Source organism: Eretmochelys imbricata, chromosome 1 (assembly GCF_965152235.1).
Source record: "Eretmochelys imbricata isolate rEreImb1 chromosome 1, rEreImb1.hap1, whole genome shotgun sequence".
Lineage (NCBI taxonomy): Eukaryota > Metazoa > Chordata > Testudines > Cheloniidae > Eretmochelys > Eretmochelys imbricata.
The window spans coordinates 232,438,478-232,453,208 of NC_135572.1; positions in this window are offsets into that span (position 1 = coordinate 232,438,478).

Sequence of the window (14,731 nt, forward strand, 5' to 3'; positions counted from 1 at the left end):
CAAGCTGCATTCAAGTTTCTTCAGGACAAAAGCATGACCGGGTGACTTGGCTTCTGCCTGTAAAAGATTCTGCCCTGTCCCTAAGTTGGTATGACTCAACACCTAACCAAAGAGCATGCACAGGCTTCTGGTGGAGTTGACATCGACAGTGGGATTGCTATCGATAGAGAGGGCAATGGGAGGTAGGCAATCTTCAGTTTCATAACAATTGCTGGTAAATAAGAAAGTTTAAAGGACAGCTGTGTCTGCATCACACAAATCTGTCTAGCAGTCAGAGATGCCACTTCCAATCAATAGAAATGTCTCAGCAAGCCTGTGTATCTTCTGAGTTTAGTAGAAGAAGCTCTAAGCTGTCTCAGCGCACTGGGGAACCCAGGCAGCACTGCTGTCCCAGTGCTGAGCTCACACTCCATTCCAGGCCCACTGCACAGCCCTGTCCCCTCACTCCCAACCTCCCTGTATCTAATAGCATGTTGCCCCTTCTTATACCTCCCTCCACACATGCATCTTCATTCACCTCCTGCATAGAGTTGCCACCTCTGAGGTACAAAACCTGGAACATCCAAAATGATCCTGAGCCCATAAAACTGGACAGCTGGCAGTGTGTACAGAGCATCCTTGCAGATTTCCCAGGACAGCGACCTCAAAACAGGGATGATCCTGGGAAAACCTAGTCAGGTGGCAACCCTACTCTCATGCCTCCTCTACATGGCTGTTAACACCCACATGCACTCTACACATGGACTTCCCTGCCTCTGGGGATGCGGGCAAGGGATGAGCAAGAGTGTGGGAGTGAACAGCCACATTCAGGGGGCACAGCTGTGGGAAGCAACAGTGTGTGGGGTGGGATGACAGGGTTTGTAGCATCCAGTTCTTGTTTTCAAAGCTTGTCACAATCATGAAGTATAGAATCTTTTTTTTTTTTAAATGAAAGCCTAGATCCTAGAGCATCCATTTGACAGCCAGTACAATCAACAACAGAAAAATGGGATTATCAAAAATAAGGGGAAATAATTCATTTTTAAATTAAAAAAATAACCTATATCCAATCGTTTCTTAGGCGGTGTGAGAAATTTGGTGCTTGAGGTGAGGTTTTTATCATGGGATTAAGCTGGAGGGGTACAAAAATAATTTTCTTAGAATAAATTTCTTAAAGCATCCATCTTTAATTTTAACTCAAACTAACAGAGTTATGAAGAAAAATTAATTGTTCACAGATTAATTTATGCAAAACAAAGAAGTTGAAAACTTTCTCTAAATAAACTTCATTGTACCTATTGGGTTCCGGGAAGTGGGCTGGCGGAAGCTCGCCCACTGCTGAGGGACCCTCCCTCCCCAGCTTAAGGGGAAGATCCACAGGACCTGGAAACCAAATGATTCCGGGGGACAACTAATGAAATAACAGGGACAGGAGCACGGTCAAAGGATCAGAAGAAGGGAGCCTGATGGGGGACACCGAGCAGAGAACCCCGGACAGGGCCCACTGCTCCTCAAAGGCGTCAAGGGAGCCAGTGGATGCCGCCCAGAAGAACTCTGCCTGGATACATGAACCGACAGAGGATCGGAAACAGGCCCCACAGTCACAGGAGTCTCTATCGGTCAGCCTCCTCTCCCTGGTTTTATAGATGGCCGTTTTAGCGAGGGCCAGGAGGAGGTTGACCAGGAGGTCCCTTGACTTTGTGGGGCCACGGACAGGGAGTGCATAGAGAAAGAAGTGAGGGGAAAAGTGCAGCCAAAAATGTAACAGAATATTCGTGAGGAGCCAATATAGGGGCTGCAACCTGGCACACTCCAAGTAAATGTGCGCCAGAGTCTCCCTCATGCTGCAGAAGGGGCAGGTGTCCGGGACATGTAAACTGCACCAAGTACATGCCCGTGCTCATGGCCCCATGAAGGAGCCACCAGCTGATATCCCCGGCGAGCCTCGGGACCAGGGTGGAGTATAGGCTGGCCCACCGGGGCTTCTCACCCTCTAGAGGTGGCAGGAGGTCCTGCCACTTTGTGTCGGGGCGGGACGCGAGGGTGAGAAAGTGAAGAGTGTGGAGCACAAGCGTGTATAGATGCTTTCGTGGTGTGGTCTGGAAGTGGACCAGCTGCAAGTCGTGCAGCCGGCTCACGGAGACGGGGCTGGGGGGCCAATGAAAAGGTCTGGAGGACCTGGGGTGGAGGGTGGGTGGGGCGTGCCCTTGTGCAGGACCTGGTCGAGGTAAGCCTGAGCAGCAGGCGGCAAAGCGGCCCTCACCTCCAGAAGTACCAGCTTCTTCATGATGCTTAAGACTCCAAATGTGTCATTATAAGGTTAGGAAACACCCCTTAGATCAGTGGTTTTCAAACTTTTTTTCTGGCAACCCAGTTGAAGAAAATTGTTGATGCCTGCAACCCAGTGGAGCTGCAGCAGAGGGGTTCAGGGTGTGGGAGGGGGCTCAGGGCTGGGGCAGAGGGTAGGGGTGCAGGGGAGAGGGCTGCAGGGTGCAGCCAGGAATGAGGGGTTCGGGGTGTGGGAGGGGGTTCTGGGATGGGGCAGTGGGTTGGGCTGTGGGAGGGGGATCAGGGCTCTGGGCTGGGGATGAGGGGTTTGGGGTGCAGGAGGGGGCTTTGGGTTTGGGGGAGCTCAGGGTTGGGGTGCGGGCTTATCTCTGGTGGCTCCCGATCAGTGGTGCAGCTGGGGTGCAGAGGCAGGCTTCCCGCCTGTCCTGGCACCGTGGACTGCACTGTGCCCCAGAAGCAGCCAGCAGCAGATCCGGCTCCTAGGATCTTGCCCACAGGCACCGCTCTTCCAGCTCCCAGTGGCTGGTTCTCAGCCAATGGGAGTGCAGAGCCGGTGCTCTGGGCGGGGTCAGCTCGTGGAGCCCCATGCCCCCCTGCTTAGGAGACAGACCTGCTGCTGGCTGCCTCCGGGGCGCAGCGCGGTGTCAGAAAATGTAGGGACTACTAGTTTTTACTGGCTGGCCACCAGGGTCCCTGGATGCTGAGCAAGGCGACCCGGTGCCTTGCATTTCATGACCCAGTACCGGGTCGTGAGCCAAAGTTTGAAAACCGCTGTCTTAGATTATGGTAAATGAAAAACATTAGAGCGAGAACAGCATTTCAATTTTATCAGCTCGCTTTGTGTAGTTGAAAACACTCTGTCTGCAATCAGTTTATTTTTTCCAGTATATGAGACTCTTAGCAAGGAATATGGGGGGGAAACATTTTTGCAAAATGTGTCTGTGAAATGATAAATATAGTCAGAGGGACATGGGAGCAGCAGTAGTGCCAGAAACTACTTCTAAGTTTCTTCTTAAGATGGCTGACTAGATTTTAAGTTGACTATGTTCCTTTTAAAAGGACAGTCAGTATTTGTGGGAAGTCTTAAATATGGTCTGTGTCAGCAGACCTTGTTAATACATCCTATGTATTTAGTCTAATAATAATCCCTATTTGCATATCTCTTAGTGCCAGACAATTTACTCATACACATGCTGTGGAAAGAGCTTAGCTTTTACTGTCTGGGCCAGAAGGAGGCTCCCTTTTAGCTCACTTGCTGGAGCAGCTGTCTAAAGCCATGAAATTTCCATTGTGAGTCTCTACTGTAGTAAGGAGGTTGTTGGAGGCAGGTGGGGAGGGGGTGTTAATTGGGATAGCCTTCTCTTTAAAGGAAGCTGATAGTTGGCAGACATGGTGTGCATTGTCCAAGGCTGGCTCTGGCCCATGTGGTAGGTAAATGTAACTAAAAATACAATCTTAAAACATTGCATCTAAATGAGATAGTAAACAGACATTCGACATTTTAACAGTAGAAGCATGGAAATAAGATGCATGTGAAATGATGCAGTGACCAATTTGGTAAGGAAACAGAGTTGAGATTTCTACAAGAAGTGGAACAATTTATTTTAAAAATTCTTAGTTTCTAAAAACTGCTTGTAGTCTACCAGATTCATTTTGTTCCAGGTACAAAAGAGAAGCCATTGGATAACTTGTATGGATCATTCTTCTATTTCAAAAGTATTTTGAAGCTACACTTCAACACTAGAGGGCAACATCAGTTTATTGAATTGAAAAATGTTAATACTTCATGGGTGAGAGAGGATTTGCTTTAATCACATTTTAATTTATAAATAACTTATTCTTCTTAGTAATATGCATTTTTCAGACTTAATTTATTTTCCTGGACATCAGAAAGGGTAAATGTGTGAGGCAGAGCAGCTGTTTAAACAAGCAAACAAACAAACAAACAAAATACATTATATTTATATTGTACTTTTTCATCATAGATTCTTATGGACTACTTTCTTTTTGCACCGCATGCTCCTAAAATATGACATGTGCCCCCCCACTTCTTGTTATGAAATTGCCAACCTGTAACACACTTCAGCAGACAGTTCAAGGAATGAACAGATCAGGGAGCAGTAGAAGTCGGTGAGAAAATAAGTTGGGTTTGTCGACAATACATTAATTTTAATATAGGAAAACAATACCAGAGCCATATGAAGACTTATCAGCCACTATGACATGATAATCTGTGTACTTCTGGGACTCTTTAGCACATCTCAGGTTATGTTGCAGCACAAAGTCAAAAACTGATTGACTTGGATCACATAAGAAATGTAGTAATTACCCTAGTCTCTAGGAGTGTTTCACATTATTATTATTATTTTTTATTATGCAGAACATAAATAAGATGTGTTTTTAAAAAATCATCAAGTTATATAGACTGGCACACAAAAATTTTGTAGGGTCCCATATAAAAAGGCAAATTGAAAACCTAGTTGTGTGATCACCAATGCAAACGATCAAAAAAGAAAATTACACTCAAGCGCTCCAGGTCTGTTTGGGGGCAGGGAAACCACACTTCAAACTATTGGGAGTTCAATATTGTATGGTTTCATAGGCTAGCAATTCAAATGCTCATAATTTCAGTATGACCTTGTGCCAAGTATGAAACCTTGGTACTTCAGTAATATTGCTGTGTAATAAGAAACTTCCAATCACCAACTAAAAAAGAGTGTAGATTGACATGGAAAGGCAATCAGAAAACTCTTAGTTCGCTTCCTTTTTCTCTAATCTGTAATTTACAGCTTGCAGCAAACACCAGATGTCAATGATGTGAAGGATTTCCCCCCTTCCCCCCACCAACTAGAAAGAATTATTGATGGTATTAACACATCAGCATTCCTGACATTGGTGGTATCTCTTAGAGCATGGAATACAGGCCCTTCAAGTCACTTCTGTGAACATGACACTGCCAGGTTCGTGGATGCTTTCTGGTTACTCTTCCTCACATAAGAATAGTTTTTCTCATCTCTCAGTTTGTAGCCAGTTGCTCTGGGAAAACCAGCTCTTCTTGTCTCCCCAAAGGTCTGCACCTACCTTGAAAGGCATGTTCCTCTATATACAAGTTCATCTGTGTTGTATGCCTCTTGTGGTGTTGGTCTCCCACTATATTGTCTTCTGTCTACATTCTTGGAGCATGCCTGAAGTTGTTCTTTCTAGAGCCCTCCTTTTTGACCTTCAGGAAGTCATTGTCTATAGAAAATCTTTACCTCACCCTGGAGTTTTATATCATATGTAATTCATAAGGATATTAATATTCAGACCATAAATTCAGGTGTAGCCATCCATCACAACGCCCACTACTGTGTTCTTCATTTATAATCTGGATTAAATATTCTTTTCCAGTTTCAGTACATCTATAATGTACTGTATTATCCTCTGTAAAATAGTATATTGGTTCAGTGAGAAAAAAGATTTAAAGCTCGCAAGTTAAAACCACTTGTTCTGCTTTTCCCTCCTTTAACCTTTTGTGATACCATTGACTTCAGTCGCATTATTCCATATTTACATTGGTGTAAATGAGTGGGTAGTCAGGCCCAGTGTGAACATAGCAGCAGGATACTTTGATCACCCACTTTTTTTTTGTCTTTCTTCATTTTATTCATAGAAAATTGACAACTGCATCAGATTGTCAGAAAAAGTCCCTAAATAGTTATTGGTTAATCTTGCGCACTCAGTACTTCCTTAAAATGAAATGAGCAAGAAAATAATTTTTTTGCTGCTCAGCAGAAATTGAAGGGATTGGGGGTTAGATTCTTGTAATCCATTTGCTCACGCATAGTCCCACAGAAGACAAGTCCTCCATGTTAAGGATAGGTACTTTTCATTAGGTCTGGGGTGATTCAGATGCTGAGGTACTCTGTTTAACCTGGCTGAAAGATCAGTTGAGATTGGCACAGGAAAGACGTTTGTTATTAGGTGCCTGACTTTAGAGTCATTCTCAGTTTTACTTTGTCTCTACAGTAATTACTGACTGACCGATTTTTAGCAGATTGGGAGTCGCATCCTTAATGTTAGTGAGCAACCAAAGATGCAGTTTGCCTCTATCAAATACAGCTCATTCCGGTATGAAATTTTGATATCTGCTACTTCACAGTGGAACCTGATCTTTATGGTGGAAGATCTAGTATAATGTTGAAGAGTAACAGGGAAAAGGAACAGCTTTTTTCTGTGCCTACTCTAGCTATTCTATATTTCATGGACACTGTTCAAACTTGTAGATTGTGCATTTTACAGTGCCTTTACAATGCCTTCTAACTAACTACTTTAATACTCTCACAAGGTTCTATCTGTTCTGGGGTTAGGGAGCTGTTAGAAGAACCTTTATTTAGGTTTCAGAGTAACAGCCGTGTTAGTCTGTATTCGCAAAAAGAAAAGGAGTACTTGTGGCACCTTAGAGACTAACCAATTTATTTGAGCATAAGCTTTCGTGAGCTACAGCTCACTTCATTGGATGTGATGATTTAGGGCATTCCTGCTGAATGGTATTAGGGAAGACATTTGGTGTGTGTTTTGAGTGAGTTTTCCTAGTTGCTCTTTCTAATGGGCCTGTTGTTTCCATCTACGACCAGCTCCCATTGCCACTAAATTCTCTTCTTGCATCACGAGTAGTTAAGGATAAGGTGGCCCTTTTATTGAAATGGTCATGTACTGCTCTGCCTTTGTGTATGCATCTTCCAATTATGTCAGTTGGAGTCCCACGTGCAGATAATTCATGGCCCCAAGCCAAGGCCCTCCACTGTGTGTCATAACTTTTCAAAATGATTGCCTTAAGGAGGACATGATTTCTCAATCCAGCAGTGAAATTTTTGGAAGACTCCAAAGACAATCTTCCCAACTGTTTCTGATTAGCCAACTATGGCAGTGTTTCTCTTGTTTTGTTTCAAGGCATGAAATAAATAGTACAGATGCGTTTTATTTTTTTAATACTCCAATAACTCAATCACTGTTTTTGGAAAACGTTCAGATATGCCATATGCTATTTGTCGTCCTTATTGAGGACTGTTTGTTTTGGAAAAGGTCAAAAATAATTGGCTGTGAAGTATAGTTATAATGGCCAAATCTTGTCTGAACTTGAATTTCTTGTCTCAAATTCAGCTCAGCTGTAAATTTCCCCGCTTGTTCTTTGTATGGAATTCCCTATTGCCATCAATTTAAACACTGATTAGGGGGCACATGCACTCCTCGTTTCCTGCACCAGACTCCCATTTACACTGAGAGTAAATGAGAGGGTAGTCAGCCCAGTGTGAACATAAAGCATGATACTTTGATTACAAACTTTTTTTGTTTGTTTTATTCATGGAAAATTGACAACTGCATCTGATTGGCAGAAAAAAGTCCCTAAATAGTTATTGCGTAATCTTGTGAATATGCCCTTAATTTGTGTTTGGTATTCTTTTTATGCGTCTGTCATGTTTTTAATATTGTACCAAAAGGAGAAGAAGGACTTGGATCACAGGGCTCTAAAATATAGGTCTTCTGAGATGGCTTATATAAGTTGTATTTAATGAAGCTAGTTAATGGATAATTCACATGTAGGGGACTGGGGGGAAGATTGTAAAGTACTGAGCACCTTCCACTCCCACTGAAGTCAATGGGAGCTAAGGGTGTTTTTCCTCTCAATAATTGCACTCATAATTTTAATGTCCCAGTGTATTTGCAGCCAAACTCTGGGCCCACTGAAATTAAAGTTCCATTTAGTGAAATCAGGCTTTGTTCCTTATTGGCAGTGGTATGCCACTGCAACTGGTCCACCAACTATGTGGACTCAGACCTCATATGTTTTGTGCTCATTTAAGTATCTATAGTGCAATTGTTCAAGAGAAAGAGACTTATCAGCTTCATAGTAGGTATGTAAATGTTGCATGGAAACAGACTTGTGGCAATAGCTGGGTCTGTAACTACACAGGCTGCCGGTACAATGATCACCCAGTCAGGAAGATCAAATATAGAAAAAGGGAGCAAGCACATGCCTTAATATTTTTTTAACACAAGCAAATTGGGAGTATATGGTATATGTATATGTGAAGGGTAGGCTGGGGCAGTGACTGAGTAAAATAGATTTTGTGTGACATTTCACTCATACTTCTTTTTCTCCATTAAAGAGGTTTGGTCCTGGGCCTTCCATTGTTTTTTAACATAATCCCATGGAACTTGACACATTTTGGTAAACAAGGTAATGATTTATTGCCACATTGTGCCATAGGAAACCCATAGGTTCATTAACAATTCTGGCAATTTAAAGTGCCAAGATTCATAAACCACAAATGAATATGTGGCTCTGAATTTCTACCTTTTTCTTTTCTTCTTTTGGAGCTCTGCTTAAAAAAATGTTTGGGGATGGAGGGAAATAGCATTTTAAATGTATTGTTCAAAGAAAAGATCTCTTAATATGCCAAGATTAAATGGGATTTTGTTCTGTGTAAGCTCTTTTCAGATCATCCTAAAGGTATTAGATTTTTCACAACTGTAGTAAGGAAAAATTAGTACAAGTTGCATTAACTGCAAAGCCCTGACACTGGAAAAGGCATTGGAAGAGGCTTTACAAGTCAAGGCTATTCAGGCATAACTCAGCCCTGGTCTACACTAGGACTTTAGGTCGAATTTAGCAGCGTTAAATCGATGTAAACCTGCACCTGTCCACACGATGAAGCCCTTTATTTCGACTTAAAGGGCTCTTAAAATCGATTTCCTTACTCCACCCCTGACAAGTGGATTAGCGCTTAAATCGGCCTTGCCGGGTTGAAGTTGGGGTACTGTGGACACAATTCGACGGTATTGGCCTCCGGGAGCTATCCCAGAGTGCTCCATTGTGACCGCTCTGGACAGCACTCTCAACTCAGATGCACTGGCCAGGTAGACAGGAAAAGAACCGCGAACTTTTGAATCTCATTTCCTGTTTGGCCAGCGTGGCAAGCTGCAGGTGACCATGCAGAGCTCATCAGCAGAGGTGACCATGATGGAGTCCCAGAATCGCAAAAGAGCTCCAGCATGGACTGAATGGGAAGTATGGGATCTGATCGCTGTATGGGGAGAGGAATCCATGCTATCAGAAGTCTGTTCCAGTTTTCGAAATGCCAAAACCTTTGTCAAAATCTCCCAGAGCATGAAGGACAGAGGCCATAACAGGGACCCGAAGCAGTGCCACGTGAAACTTAAGGAGCTGAGGCAAGCCTACCAGAAAACCAGAGAGGCGAATGGCCGCTCCGTGTCAGAGCCCCAAACATGCCGCTTCTATGATGAGCTGCATGCCATTTTAGGGGGTTCAGCCACCACTACCCCAGCCATGTTGTTTGACTCCTTCAATGGAGATGGAGACAACACGGAAGCAGGTTTTGGGGACGAAGAAGATGAAGATGATGATGAGGTTGTGGATAGCTCACAGCAAGCAAGCGGAGAAACCGGTTTTCCCGACAGCCAGGAACTGTTTCTCACCCTGGACCTGGAGCCAGTACCCCCCGAACCCACCCAAGGCTGCTTCCTGGACCCGGAAGGCGGAGAAGGGACCTCCGGTGAGTGTACCTTTTAAAGTACTATACATGGTTTAAAAGCAAGCATGTGAAAGGATTACTTTGCCCTGGCATTCGCGGCTCTCCTGGATGTACTCCCAAAGCCTTTGCAAAAGGTTTCTGGGGAGGGCAGCCTTATTGCGTCCTCCATGGTAGGACACTTTACCACTCCAGGCCAGTAACACGTACTCGGGAATCATTGTACAACAAAGCATTGCAGTATATGTTTGCTGGCGTTCAAATAACATCCATTCTTTATCTCTCTGTGTTATCCTCAGGAGAGTGAGATATCATTCATGGTCACCTGGTTGAAATAGGGTGCTTTTCTTCAGGGGACACTCAGAGGAGCCCGTTCCTGCTGGGCTGTTTGCCTGTGGCTGAACAGAAATGTTCCCTGCTGTTAGCCACGGGGAGGGGGAAGGGTTGAGGGGGTAGCCACACGGTGGGGGGAGGCAAAATGCGACCTTGTAACGAAAGCACATGTGCTATGTATGTAATGTTAACAGCAAGGTTTACCCTGAAAGAGTGTAGCCACTGTTTTATAAAATGTGTCTTTTTAAATACCTCTGTCCCTTTTTTTTTCTCCACCAGCTGCATGTGTTTCAATGATCACAGGATCTTCTCCTTCCCAGAGGCTAGTGAAGATTAGAAAGAAAAAAAAAAACGCACTCGTGATGAAATGTTCTCTGAGCTCATGCTGTCCTCCCACACTGACAGAGCACAGACGAATGCGTGGAGGCAAATAATGTCAGAGTGCAGGAAAGCACAAAATGACCGGGAGGAGAGGTGGCGGGCTGAAGAGAGTAAGTGGCGGGCTGAAGACAGGGCTGAAGCTCAAATGTGGCAGCAGCATGATGAGAGGAGGCAGGATTCAATGCTGAGGCTGCTGGAGGATCAAACCAGTATGCTCTAGTGCATGGCTGAGCTGCAGCAAAGGCAGCTGGAGCACAGACTGCCACTACAGCCCCTGTGTAACCAACCGCCCTCCTCCCCAAGTTCCATAGCCTCCACACCCAGATGCCCAAGAACGCGGTGTGGGGGCCACCAGCCAACCAGCCACTCCACCACAGAGGATTGCCCAAAAAAAAGAAGGCTGGCATTCAATAAATTTTAAAGTTGTAAACTTTTAAAGTGCTGTGTGGCATTTTCCTTCCCTCCTCCACCACCCCTCCTGGGCTACCTTGGTAGTCATCCCCCTATTTGTGTGATGAATGAATAAAGAATGCATGAATGTGAAGCAACAGTGACTTTATTGCCTCTGCAAGCAATGATTGAAGGGAGGAGGGAAGGGTGGTTAGCTTACAGGGAAGTAGAGTGAACCAAGGGGCGGGGGGTTTCATCAAGGAGAAACAAAGAGAACTTTCACACCGTAGCCTGGCCAGTCATGAAACTGGTTTTCAAAGCTTCTCTGATGTGTACCGCGCCCTCCTGTGCTCTTCTAACTGCACTGGTGTCTGGCTGCGCGTAACCAGCAGCCAGGCGATTTGCCTCAACCTCCCACCCCGCCATAAACGTCTCCCCCTTACTCTCACAGATATTGTGGAGCACACAGCAAGCAGTAATAACAGTGGGAATATTGGTTTCTCTGAGGTCTAAGTAAGTCAGTAAACTGCGCCAGCGCGCCTTTAAACGTCCAAATGCACATTCTACCACCATTCTGCACTTGCTCAGCCTGTAGTTGAACAGCTCCTGACTACTGTCCAGGCTGCCTGTGTACGGCTTCATGAGCCATGGCATTAAGGGGTAGGCTGGGTCCCCAAGGATACATATAGGCATTTCAACGTCCCCAACAGTTATTTTCTGGTCTGGGAATAAAGTCCCTTCCTGCAGCTTTTGAAACAGACCAGAGTTCCTGAAGATGCGAGCGTCATGTACCTTTCCCGGCCATCCCACGTTGATGTTGGTGAAACGTCCCTTGTGATCCACCAGAGCTTGCAGCACTACTGAAAAGTACCCCTTGTGGTTTATGTACTCGGCGGCTTGGTGCTCCGGTGCTAAGATAGGGATATGGGTTCCGTCTATGGCCCCACCACAGTTAGGGAATCCCATTGCAGCAAAGCCATCCACTATGACCTGCACATTTCCCAGGGTCACTACCCTTGATATCAGCAGATCTTTGATTGCGTGGGCTACTTGCATCACAGCAGCCCCCACAGTAGATTTGCCCACTCCAAATTGATTCCCAACTGACCGGTAGCTATCTGGCGTTGCCCTTACGCATGTGAAAGTGTCGCAGCCACTGGGAATCGTCCCAGACCTGCAACACTATGCGGTCCCACCAGTCTGTGCTTGTTTCCCGAGCCCAGAATCGGTGTTCCACAGCATGAACCTGCCCCATTAGCACCATGATGCATGCATTGGCAGGGCCCATGCTTTCAGAGAAATCTGTGTCCACATCCTGATCACTCACGTGACCGCGCTGACGTCGCCTCCTCGCCCGGTATCGCTCTGCCAGGTTCCGGTGCTGCATATACTGCTGGATAATGTGTGTGGTGTTTAATGTGCTCCTAATTGCCAAAGTGAGCTGAGCGGCCTCCATGCGTGCCTTGGTATGGCGTCCGCACAGAAAAAAGGCGCAGAACGATTGTCTGCCGTTGCTCTGACGGAGGGAGGGGCGACTGACGACACGGCTTACAGGGTTGGCTTCAGGGAGCTAAAATCAGCAAAGAGGGTGGCTTTACATCAAGGAGTATTTCAGGCAGGACTTCATGGAGGGTTCCAATAAGAAATGGTTCACCTAAGTTATTGTTCTTATTGGAACAAGGAGGTTAGTCTGGCCTCTGATTGATACATGGCTAGATTTACCTCGCTGCACCTTCTCTGTGAGTGACTGCACTGTGACCTAGAGGAATGAGTCCCCTAGACAGGGGAGGGGGGAAGCAAATGAGTACAAAACAAATCTGGTCTATTTCTTGTTTTGATCCACTCCATCTATCTTTTACATCTTTGGCTGGCAGCAGACGGTGCAGAAGGACTGCATGCCATCCACATCTCATGGCTGCTCAGCAGAAGATGGTACGGTACGACTGCTAGCCATCCTCATCTCTTGCCTGCCCGGCAGAAGATGGTACAGTACGACTGATAGCAATCCGTATCGCCTGCCTGCTCACCATAAGACGGTTCAATAGGACTGACTGCAGGACTAAAGAGAATGACCTGGTCAAGTCACTCCAAATTTAGTCCCTGCGCCCATGTCTGCCCAGGCGGTCCTGGCCGACATGGCCAGGAGCACCTCGGACATGACGATGACGGCTACCAGTCGTATTGCACCGTCTGCTGCCAGAAGGCAATGGGTTGCTGCTACTGTGTAGCAATGCAGTACCGCGTCTGCCAGCACCCAGGAGACATACAGTGATGGTTACCTGAGCGGGCTCCATGCTTGCCATGGTATGGCGTCTGCACAGGTAACTCAGGAAAAAAGGCGCAAAATGATTGTGTGCCCTTGCTTTCACGGAGGGAGGGAGGGAAGGGGGGCCTGACGATATGTACCCAGAACCACCCGCGACAATGTTTTAGCCCCATCAGGCATTGGGATCTCAACCCAGAATTCCAATGGGCAGCGGAGACTGCGGGAACTGTGGGATAGCTACCCACAGTGCAACGCTCCAGAAGTCGACGCTTGCCTCGGTACTGTGGAAGCACTCCACCGAGTTAATGCACTTAGTGCACTTAGAGCATTTTGTGTGGGGACACTCACAATCGAATATATAAAACCGATTTCTAAAAAACCGACTTCTATAAATTCGACCTAATTCCATAGTGTGGACATACCCTCAGTCTTCTGAATTACAAGAACTCATGTGACCAAGTACTATTTATGGGCTGGGGGAGAGAGACAGAATGGATGTTCTTGCTGTAATAACTTATTTTTCCTTAAAAGAAAACAAAATCTATTTATTCCAAAACTGAATGCACCAGTTCTGTATTAATACTTTTATAGCATGGGTGACTCTTATAATTAATACCGTTTGGAGGTCTCTTTTAGTGTCTCCTATGTTACTTGTCTTTGTTTTATCCCCAGCTGTACTTGAACAATCTTCATCAGTGCCCAAGGAAATTATTCAAAGAAACTAATGGACATGGAAAAACAGCAAATGAGTCTTCAACCATATATAATTGCTTCTCCCGCCCTCTCATCTTACAAAGAATGAGTTATAGGTTGTAAAACGGTGGAAATCATTATATACACAATCAGTGCAAACTTAAGGGCCCAGTTTAATTCCTGTTGTAAGCAGTTGTAACTGCCTTTGAAGTCAAAGTGTCAGTTTATACCAAGGCTGAATTTGTGTCTCTAACTTTTTGCTGTCCTCTGTCTACATGTCAGCTTTCCCTTATGGCATGGAAGAGATGTAGGTTGTTACGGTACACCCTGCACTTAACAATGCTGCCAGTTGAGAGGGGAAAATGCAGATTCAGTTTCCATTTCACTCAGCCTCACAAATGTCCAAAACTATATCAATTAAACCGGGTTTTCATTAGTTATGCTCGGTTAAGATGTGGGCAACAGTAATTTTAAACTTTATCTTTAGTATCAGCATTTAGAGTATGTGCCTTTCAGTAAAAACAGAAAAAAAAGTTTTAAGGAATTTGCCTTAATGGAACAAATATGAGGTAGCATATAGCCACAATGTACACACTAGTATTTTATATGCCTAAGATAAACTGGGGACATATGTTTCCTATAAGTTTCCCTTACAGGACCTGGGACACACCAAAATAAATAAAATAAAAACCTATGGTGTTCAGCAGTGGTGGCAACTGGGCATTGCCAAGTGTATAAACTTAGCTTACAAAAATCCCTGTTAATGTTAATGGGGGTTCATCGAGAATGCGCCATAGTTCTTTCTTTGATTTTTATCACTGGATACAAAGCACTGAGTTGAGGAAGATCTTGGCATCTCTTTAAATAT